This window comes from Lycium barbarum, chromosome 6, assembly GCF_019175385.1.
Source record: "Lycium barbarum isolate Lr01 chromosome 6, ASM1917538v2, whole genome shotgun sequence".
NCBI lineage: Eukaryota > Viridiplantae > Streptophyta > Magnoliopsida > Solanales > Solanaceae > Lycium > Lycium barbarum.
Genome location: NC_083342.1, coordinates 37,249,854 through 37,261,730, shown reverse-complemented (window position 1 = coordinate 37,261,730; position 11,877 = coordinate 37,249,854).

Genomic DNA, 11,877 nt, shown 5'->3' with positions numbered 1-11,877 from the left:
ACAGTATAGTGCAATCGTCTTTCATTGCGTCAAAAATCTCAAGATTCTGTTAAGTGTTGAAATGGTTAAAAACCAGGTCATAAACCACCAGGTCCCTCAGCCAAGACTTTCTGTAAATGTTGATATGGTTAAATACGACCCAGTTCCGTAAACCAGGTCGTAAACTGCCATGTCCACCAGCCAAACTCCCTGTTCTTGGAATGCTTAAATACGTCCACAGTGGATGGGCCGTAAATCAGAATACGGTCCGTAAACTGCAAGTTAAGACCACTGTTCACCCGACGAGAATTCATTGAAGATCAAATTTTGGGATTATTAAAAGGGGTTTGGACTACAATTCAATTCATTATTCATCAACACAACTCAAGAAACCTCTAGAATATTCCAAATTATTCCTCCACAAGAATTCAAGAGAATCAAAGGGAATATCAAGATCATCACCACTAAATTCATGAAAATAAGTGTAAGAACACATCAAAGGATCTTCTAAATCAAGAAATTCTAAAGAAGGGTGGAACTAGGGTTTTGGCTAAGTGAAGAATTTCAACTCAAGGGTTGTTCAACCACTATCCAAGGTAAGTTTCATGATCATTCTATGTTGTTTGAAGTATTGAAAAGCTTAGACACTTGAAATGTAGAAGAACATAGAAATGGACCATTATTGAGTTAATAGTGCCATAAATGAATGATAGTGGGATTGAATTATGAATGTTGAAGTGTTGTGAATACAAATACGTTATAAATGATGTTTATATCATGAAACAAGCGTTAAACGCATGAAAATGCAAGGACGAGTCATAAGGCTAATTATGAGGGAAATTGGAGGAAAATGGTGAATTTTGCTAAATGTACGTAAACGACGATTGTTGATTTCGATATTGTGAGTAATGCTATGAATGTTGGGAGTTAATATAAAACATAGGAAAATAGTATAAACAAGAGAAGCGCTGTCCGACTTCTCCTAAAATTAGCGACGCGTTCTTGTAGTTAGTATGCTAATGTTGATATGAATTCTTTCTGAAGGTAACGACGCGATATTGAAGGAGAACGAGTGAGAGATATCTTAGCTAAACGACCAAGGTATGTGACGCTAGTCCCTTCTTCCTGATGGCATGAATCTTGTAACACGAAATTCGTATTCTCTTCATGAGTTCTTATAGTCCGAAAGGCTAAGAGTCTAACTCCTTAATATCTATATAAGATGAGGAATACGATATGATGATGCTAGTATAATGATGATGTTAATTATCGCTTACACTCACCTTATGTACTAGTTCCTTCAAGGTGAGGCAGAGTATCAATAGTTGTTCCATAATGGAATCGGGGGATCACAACCTTACGTCACCCCGATAGAATAAAGTTGATCTTGAGCCTTATGCATGTATTACAATGAGATAAGTATTTTATGATGAGTATATTATTATTATGAGCATTTTATGATAAGCATGACATGAGCATTTCACACAGTGCCTAGTTGGCCGGGCAGTCACCGCCAAGGCGGGCAGCTATACGGATACACCATGACCTTCGGGCATGGGCAGACACCACTAGTGGGCGGCATGAGATGGTACCCCGGACGCGGGAGGCCTGGACGCGGGAGGCCTGGATGCGGGCTAATATTATTGATTATCACACCGTTCCGACATGGACGGGCAGCTTGCATATGATGCATATATGTTATGAGGATGAGTACGAGTAAGATGGCACGCATGATTTCCTTTATGATTATCAAACAAATCCAGATATTTCATGTTGATGTTATCACTATATTGTTGATGTTTTCTTTCATTGTTTATGCTTCTCATACTCAGTACAACATTCGTACTGACGTACTTTCTTCGGACGCTGTGTTCATGCCCACAGGTAGACAGAGGAGAGCTTGGCCCAGATCCTCAGTAGCAGTCAGCTGGTTGAAAGCACTCCATTGTCCGGAGGTGCTTAGGATTATCCTTTTGGTATATATGTATATTTTGGGCACGACGGAGTCTTGTTCCGTCCATGTATATACAGTATGTTAGTATAGGCTCGTAGATACGCAGTGTGGGTTAGATGGTCTCACAAGACGTTTTCATATACATGTATATTATTTTGATGGCCGAAAGGCAATTGTATATAAAGTATTTATGTTTGTTTAATTATGATTTTCCTACAACTGGTATGTAAATTAATAAAATAATATTTAATGAGCAAGATAAGTAGTAGAGTGAGCGGTGCTCGGTAACTAGCTCCGGGTACCCGTCGCGGCCCCTAACTGGGTCGTGACACGAGCCTCCAGCTCCTCAGCCAGTGGCGGAGGACAGGGCGATAAGAGATGCGGTGCAGCTATTGATGAGATTAGTCGCAGGACAGGCTCGCAGACGCGGGCTAGGGGGTGATGATGTGGCCGCGTGACAGTTTGAGGGTTCGTGATTTCTTGACTTGTGGTCCCCCAAAGTTCTACGGGTCAAAGCTCGAGGAGGATCCCCAGGACTTTATTCGCCAGATGCAGCGTGCGCTGAGATTGGTCAGGGCTTCTAAGACCGAGTCTGTTGAGTTGGCTTCATATCGACTGCGTGATGTAGCGGTAAATTGGTATGAGTCCTGGGAGCTGTCTTGGGGTGAGGATGCTCCCCCAGCCGTGTGGGACGAGTTTGTAGCCGCCTTTCTCAGCCACATTTTGCCCCCGGAGTTGCGGCGGGCGATAGTTGACAGATTTTTACAGCTGAGACAGAGGGGCAGGAGTGTCCGAGAGTATAGCTTAGAGTTTGATTCTCTGGCCAGATATGCACCCACCATTGTAGCCGATATGACTGACAGAATGCACCGATATGTGATGGGGTTGGATGATTACCTGATTGATAGTTGTATGGCGGTGGAATCCCAGTCTGGGATGGATATCGCACGGGTGCAGGCCTATGCTCAGGGGATGGAGGATAGACGTAGAAGGCGTCAGCCTGACGGAGATTATGACCGGGGCCAGCCCAAGAGGGCTAGATCAGTTGGTCATTCTGGGGAGTTCCGAGGCAGACAGCCTCAACAGCATACTAGACAGTCTTCTCAGCCAGCGCGAAGTGCACCCCCACAGTCTACTGGTGAGAGATTTGATAACACGGGATACTCAGGAGCAGGACAAATCTCCAGGGCCTCGGGTTCGCAAGTGAGTAGAGATTTCAGTCAGTCAAAGCCACCCATGCCTTGGTGTTCTTATTGTGGGAAGCCTCATCCAGGGAGGTGTTATCGTGCTATGGGCGCCTGTTTCTTTTGTGGCCGTCAGGACCATATTTTGAGGGAGTGTCCGTTTAATAATGGTCTCGGTGGTTCAGCCCAGCCCACCGGGTCAGTTGCCGGTTCATCTTCCCCTTCTGTAGCGATGCGGCCGACACCGGCAGGCCGCGATAGAGGTCGAGGCGGAGCTCTCGGTTCTAGCGGTCCTTCGAACCGCTTATATGCTTTGATCAGTCGACAGGACCCGGAGGCGCCACCAAACGCGGATACAGGTATGTTATTGTTCTTTTCCCGAAATGTATATGCATTGACAGGTCTAGGCTCTATTTTGTGGTATATTTTCCCCTCCTAGTCACTAATAGAATTGGGACAAGACCCAAATTGATAGGACCGTTTGAGGTAGTTATTCATACAGATAAAAAGTGAATGTTGAGAATTTAAAAGGCTAATTTGGTAATTACATAATCAGAAAATGAACGACCCTCTCTAGATCGGAGTGGGACCCGCTACGAGAACCTTCCGGAAATTGTTAAGACCCCGGCTCGCCCTAGATTATGTGGCAAAGGTCGTGCGGAGTGGTGGGTGCAATTATACCAGTATTAACGCATTGAAATGCATTAAAGTTTCGAGGTTAAGCATACTAGGGCCAGAGCAATTTTGGGATGGGTGACCCCCTGGGAAGTATATCAAAATTTTCATAACTGTAGATATAAAAGACATATGAGAAATCTGGGGTAACCTAAAGGAAATTAGAATGTGCCAAACGGTTAGAAACCCTAAATAGGTCGGGTAGGCTAAGGAAGACTAGGTCAGTGAAGAAGAGGAAAGCACCACACAGTCTTGGAATCAGAGTAAGTTTGAATAGCGTTTGGAAATGTTTTATGAGCAAAATGGTAGTAAATGCATAAGTACGCATATGATATTCCGTTTATAACTGTACCGGTCGGCAGGTGGGCCCCAGTAGCCAGTGTTGTGGTATATGAAAAACATTAACTGAATGGAATTTAGGAAACAACAAGTAACATATGGCATAGATGTTACAAGCAGACAGATACCGATTCCACCACTAGTTAAGGTTAGGAAGTCCTGGTACAACAATGTTCGGGAAAGGAAAGAAAGTGAGTACGTAAAAAAAAAAGGGATAGCAATTGTAACGTTTGAAAATTTTTGAAGGAAAGACAGAGACCTCCCCGAAGTATTATGAGACCCCATAAGGTCAGTTGAACATTCGAGGACGAATGTTCTAAAGGGGGGGAGGATGTTATATCCAGTAATTTTTGCATATTCATAAAATTCGAAATAATTGTGACTAGTAAGAGATAAGGACATATTTTGATTTTATCTAATACATATGTTGTTCATGAAAAATGTTGATGCGGAAATATGGAGGAAGGCCAAGGGCAAAATTGGAAATTTTGGAAATTGGTTTCATGAATTACAAAATATTAATTATAGTAAGTTGGGCTGGGAAAAAAAAAAGAAAAGGGCAAAAGGCCCAACAAAGTGGCCGGCCATATAGAAAAAGAAATGGCCCAAGGCCCATGAAAATTTAATTCATGAAATAAAAGGGGAAGACCACTACTTAGTCTTCCATTTTTAGAACTTTCAAGAACAAAAAAAGAAAGAGAGAGTGAGAGCAAAAGGAGAGGCCATTCGGCCAACAAGAAAGGAAAAAAATAATCTTGAGCCTTAATCCTTGGTCCAAAAATTCATCTCTTTTTGAATTCCTACTAATGTCAAGACCCTCTCAACATGGTATAATTTTTTAGGCAAGAAAATACCTTTTGTGGAAAGTGGAAACTTTTAGAAAAGGTATGTGTGTGGCTGTGTGGTTCATGTTAGTGAAGGGAGGTGAATTAAATTTATTTAGTATGTTAATTGTGTTGTGGTGACCCTTGTTATGCAAATGGAAGACAAATAGTTCAAGTTGGCATGAAAATTTGTTGTTAAGTTGTTGTAGGAAAGTATGTGATTTTATTATAGTTTTATGTCATTATGAGAATGGAGTTGTTAAGGTGTAATTTGTTGTGGTGGTTGATGAAATTGGATGATAAAAATGTGTTGTGAATGTCCGTGTCAAAGATTGGAGGTTTCGGGTGAAGTATGGTTTTTGGTGGGATTGTCGGAATATTGTGTAGGTTGTTCGAAATGTCCTTGAATTATGTTTGAAGAATCTTGAACTAGTAAATGAATATGTAAGTGTCGATCTTGGCTTGAATGTACGAAGTTAAATTAAATAATGATGAATTTTGTTGAAAGGAAGGTTACTAATGTTAGAATGTGTTTTGAAATGGTTATTGATGTTGTCGGTATGGTTGTTGGTATTGTTGGTATGGTTGTTGATGAATTTGGCCGAGTTAAATTCTCGGGGATGTTGAATTTACAGGGGAGATGCTGCCGAAATTTCTGTAGACGAGTACTAGTTAGAATTGGATTTCTAAGTACTTTTAGCTAATATTTGGTAATTGATAATATTATTGTAGATATTGGAGAGCCCGAGACTTGAGTCAGGATTTGGTTAGCGATTGAGGTATGTAAAGCCTACCTTTCTTTCTTTTGGCATGACCTTTATGAAATGAACAAATAGCGTATATGTATGTTTCTAAAGGAATTCTATTCTTAGAGCCTCTTGGATGGCCGATGTATTTTGACCTCCATAAGCTATTCCATATGGTTTGGTACTTGTTCATATTGTTCGGAGATTCAAGTTGTTACGTTTCTGAATGTTGTTCGAAGGAAAATCGATTCGACTAAAGTCTTGACGATTACTTTGATGTGTAAATATGGTCTTAAAGTCTCCATTTGATTTGATCCATAATGCTACTCGAAAATCTTCTAATATTAATGATATATGAACTTCCAAATAGGACTTATGAAATGCTCGTAGAAGGTTCCGTACTTCAAACGCTCATAACTTGCTTATGCTAATTCCAATCGACCCGAAACTTGTTTCTGAGCCCTCATATTCAGTTACATGCGTATGGTTTTAATACGTATCTATGACTTTTGAAGCTCTATTTGAGACATTTCCGAGTTGTCCACGATTTTTGTTCACATTCGATATGAGTACGCTCGATATAATGGAGCTTATTATATGAATGAACAACAAGATAAGCATAAAGAATTTTGTTCCTAAAGAGTTCTGTAAGTCTTGATATCCCTAACTTCCGTAAGAGATCTCGGATTTGCCTTGAAATGTTCGTAAAGGTTCGGTGGTAAAAAAAAATGTCCGTAACTTTCACATACTAACTCCGATTGATTTGGAACGCGTTTATAATCCTCAATTATCAGTAAGTGTATGTATCTATCGAGTCTGGATATGTGTGCATAAGGTTTCTCACTGCTCTGTTCGTGCAAGCCTCAATATGTTATTCACTGCGCCCCGGGCCAGGTACTGTTATCGTGCATTTTTCTCTGCATTGCTCACCGCGTCCCTCTCCCTTGCGGGTCGGGTTCTGTTATATGTATGTCTGTATGTGATTATATGGGGATGGCGGCCAGGATGGCATATGATGATTCTGTTCACCGCGTTCCGCAATAGAGGGTCGGGATCTGTTATCTGCATATACGGTACGTGAGTCTGTCATGCATTGATTACTCTGTCCACCGCGTCCCTCACTAGAGCGCCGGGATCTGTTACATTCATATATGGTATCTGATTTTGGCATCTGATGATTCTATCCACCGCGTCCCTTACCAGGAGGGCCGGGATCTATTATATGATTCTGTCCACCGGGTCCCTTACCAGGAGGGCCGGGATCTGTTATATGTACATATATGATATATGATTCTGATATGTTTGGTTTGTGTTTGGGAAGTAAGCATTTTTGCATTTTGTATCCTCTGTACTTCTTCTGACATATGATATCAGCGTACATGATCTGTGTCTGGAAAACAAATATTCTGAGAATTCGGCTTCTGACATATGACTGCGGCATATACGATCTGCAATTGGTAAATAATCATTCTGATATTCTAGGTCTGCACTTTTCCGACATATGACATCTGCATATATGATTTGTGACTGGAAAAAAAATAGCGCTTTGGTAATCTGGGTAATGTATTTACTTTTGTATCATTGTTTCAGTTATGGTTCTGCTTTCCGTATTTCATGCTTTACATACTCAGTACATATTTCGTACTGACCCCCTTTCTTCGAGGGCTGCGTTTCATGCCCGCAGGTACAGACGCTTATCGCGGTGATCCCCCAGCCTAGGGTGCCCATTCTGCTACTTTGGAGTGCTCCTTTGATCCGGAGCCTACACTTTTGGTACAGATCTTTCCGTTGTACATATTTATGTGTATATGAGTATGCAGGGGTACGGCGGGGCCCTGTCCCGTCATCTGATTCTGTTGTCTTTGTTAGAGGCCTGTAGACATGTATGTGGGTCGTGGGTCGCACTTGATCAGTGACGTATGTATGGTTTGTGTCCGGCTTTCTTATATACTACGATAACCTGATAAATTTATGTGTTATAATACAAATAATGATTTAACTGATTGGTATATGGTTTTGTATGCACGAAGACTTAAGAGGGAACGCAAATGAAATTTAGTTAGTAGGTATGTACGGGTGTCCATCTCGGGCAGTAGTCACGTTCTACGGGGTTGGGTCGTGACATATAAGGTATGTTATTCATCCCATCTGTTGTGTTGAGTTTATTTGAAGGTCAAGCAAGCTTTAAAAATGAAAATAGTTATGGAGGAAGGGTCATAAAGTGTTGTGTTGTAGTTGTTGTGTTTATGGGCTGTTTTGAACATGTTGTGGCCGTGAGGATGGACTGATTATGCGTATAAAAATGGTATCTAACATTGTTGGTGTGTTGATGAGATTATACTCCTTGATTGGGATGGAAGGAAGTGTATATTGTTGTTGTATGTTGAAAAACATCGTGTGGGATGTTTATGGAATATATTGGTATGAATAATGGTGTTGTTGATGTTGGTATTATTTTTGTTGTTGATTGGTTGCTGAATTGTAATTTTGGGCTAGGCATATAAACAGGGGAAATGGTGCCGAAATTTTGGCAGATTATAAATGAATTTATTTGAAGGACTAAGACAAGCGTATAACGATGAGTCTAATGATTGTGTAAATCCTCTTGAATGTAGACTAGCGAGCTTGGACAAATAAGCGTAGCTAATAGGAGGTGGAAAGGTATGTAAGGCTTACCCTTTCTTTCTTTTGGCATGTCCTAGAGCTAAGTAAGGTATGACACGCACATTGGGGTAACTCTATTCCTTAATTCCGAGCTTGTTTACGATTCTTGTTCACTTCTTGACATGAGAATACTTAGTATAGTCAAGCTTATTGTATGATTGAATAACGAGCAATGCATAAAGAGTTTCTGTTCGTAAAAAGGTTCTATAAGGATTAATGTCCCTAACTTTCATAGGTGGTCTCGGATTGCTTTGAAACGTTCGTAGAGGTTTCTGTAGTGAATATTGTCCATAACTTTCTTACGCTAACCCAAATTAACTCGAAACGTGTTTATGATCCTTCAAGTGTCGATTAGTGTACTTACCTATTGAGTCCCAAAAATTGATTTATATGCATATGGTTTCTAACTACTCTGCTCGTGCATGCTGTCAATACTTCTTTCACCGAGTCCCGGACCGGGTATGTTATCGTGCACAGTGTCACTGCATTATTCACCGAGTCACTCACTAGAGGGTCGGGTACGGTATATATATATATATGATTACATGATGATATGATGATATGGTTATATGATGAGATGATGATATGTTATGGCGGCCAGGAGGCATATGATGACTTTATTCACTGAGTCCCTCACTAGAGGGCCGGGTACGGTATATATATACATGATGATATGATAGTATGCTAACATGATGACTTGATTTTATCCTCCGAGTCCCATAATGGGCCGGGTACGGTATATGATAATGATATGCATGATTTTGTTTCTTAACGCACAGGTACAACGATTTCTTGATTATCATACTTGTCTCCTGGAATCTCTATTTCAGTTATGATCTACCTAATTGCATTTCATGCCTTAAATGCTCAGTACCTATTCCGTACTGACCCCCTTTTCTTCGGGGGCTGCGTTTCATGTCATGCAGGTGTATACAGATGAGTAGAGGATATTGCTAGGAGATGTTCTAGCTGGATTGATGAGCTCCATTTCTTTCTGGAGTGTTGCCGAGTCATAGTATCTACGTTATGGTATATAGCATGTTAGAGACTTTGCAGACAGAGTCATGTATATAGGATGCTAGTCTTGTAAGCGGCTCTGCAAGCCGACGTACCATTATACATTATGTTACAAATTCCATATGACTACAAATCTTACTTGATTTGAGAACGATGAAAAGAATGGTTTTGACAAGTTTTCATTATGCATTTCATTTGGTAACTTAAAAGTCTAGTGAGGTTATGAACATAACGAGAACTAATGGGGTTCGCTCGGCTCTGAGTATGGGGTTGGGTGTCCATCATGCACTATCAATATTAGGGTGTGACATTGTATTTGAAAGAAATTGTGCGACTTCATGGAATTCCTTTGGCCATTATTACAGACAGAGGGGCACAGTTTACAACTAAGTTTTGGAAGTTCTTCCAAGAAGGTTTGGGTACTCAAGTCAAGTTCAGACCTTGGAGGATATGCTACGAGCGTGCTATTCAGACCTTGGAGGATATGCTACGAGCGTGCATGTTGGATTTTGGCGGTAGCTGGGATGAGCATTTACCCCTTATTGAATTTGCCTACAACAACAGCTATAATTCCGGTATTCAAATGGCCCCGTATGAAGCATTATATGTAATAAAATGTAGATCTCCAATTGGATGGTTTGAAACCGGAGAAGTACAATTGATAGGCCCCGACTTGATTCAACAAGCAGTCGACAAAGTCCAGATCATCCGAGATCGATTGCTGATAGCCTAGAGTCGCCAAAAATCCTATGTAGACAATCGCCAACGGGACCTGGAATTTCAACTTGGTGATTGGGTGTTTCTGAAAGTATCACCGATGAAGGGGGTGATGAGATTTGGCAAGAAAGGAAAACTAAGCCCTAGATATATCGGACCCTACGAAATCATTAGTAAGGTGGGTCAGGTAGCCTATGAGTTGAAATTGACTTCGGAGCTTGAATCAGTCCATCCGGTATTACATGTTTCGATGCTCCGCAAGTGTATTGGAGACCCAACAAGAATAGTTCCGGTAGATGATGTGCAAGTGACAGAGGAGCTAACCTACGAAGAGATGCCTGTTGCCATTCTAGATAGACAGGTGCGAAGACTTCGAAATAAAGAGGTTGCTTCAGTCAAAGTCTTGTGGCGGAAGAGTAATCGAGAAGAAATGACATGGGAAGCGGAGGAGAATATGCGAGCCAAATATCCGCACGTATTCCAAACCGCAGAGGAGACTCAAGATGAAACGTCGACGAGATGAGGTATGTATGCTTTATTTTTATATTTTGGGTCGTGTGTGGCCATAGATATGTTGATATTGTGATGTAAGCCTGTGAGGCGAATATATTATGGGTTTTTGTGGCAGGTAAGTAGTGCCAGATTTCAAAGGAGACTCTGGCGAAATTTTTCTAGGATTCCCGAGTATTTTAACATTCGAGGACGAATGTTCCAAAGGGGGGAAGAATGTTACACCCCAGAAAAAGTCCTTGTATACGTACAATGAATAGACTAACGAAGGGTATGAGGGTGCGATGTTATACTAAGTAGGGAATGACCATACCTGAATTTGGGAATGAGAAGTTGCGGAATTTCATTCAGCCCAGTGGTCGTAAAGTGCTTTACGACCCGTAAAGTGAATTACGGACCGTAAAGTGCCATCGTCCTCCAGCCTTCTAAAAATTTCAACTTTCTGTTAAGTGTGGAAATGGATAAATACGACTTGGTATATGGCCCGTAAACTGGTTTACGGACCGTAAACCTCAATCGTAAACTGCCATGATCCTCAGCCAAACTTTCTGTTTCTGACATGCTTGAATACGACCACACTATACGATCCGTAAACTGGTATACGGCCCGTAAAGTGTGGTTTACGACCACTGTTCACCCCGACGATTGTCCATTAAAAATCAGATTTTGTGATTTATAAAAGGGACCCAAGCCTCATTTTATTTCATTACTCATCCATACAACTCAAGAAACCTCTAGAACTCTCCAACACTTCATCTATACGAATTCAAGGGAATCAAAGGGAAACTAAGATCATCAACATCAAATCCAAGCAACAAAATGTATGAAACCTAGTTGGAAGTCATCTTCTTCAAGAAATTCCAAAAGAGGTGAAGAAGGGTTTTAGTGCTAGAGGAGTATTCTCATTCAAGCCTTGCTCAACCATCAACCAAGGTAAGTTTCATGACCATTCCATGTTTTTAAAAGTATTGGGAAGCTGAGACACTTGAAACATAGAAGAACATAGAAAATGGGTCTTGAATGAGGGAATAGTGTCACCATTGGGAGATGGTTGAATGGAATCATGAAAGTTGATATGCTATGATTATGAATGCGTTGTAAATGATGTTTTGGTCATGAAATAAGTATTATATACAAGGAAATGTGATAATGAACTGTAACCATAAATGTGAAGGAAATTGGGGGGAAAATGATGGAACATAGTGAATATATCTAATTGATGGTTGTTGATTGTAATAATGTGGATGTTGTTGAGAACGTTGGGAGTT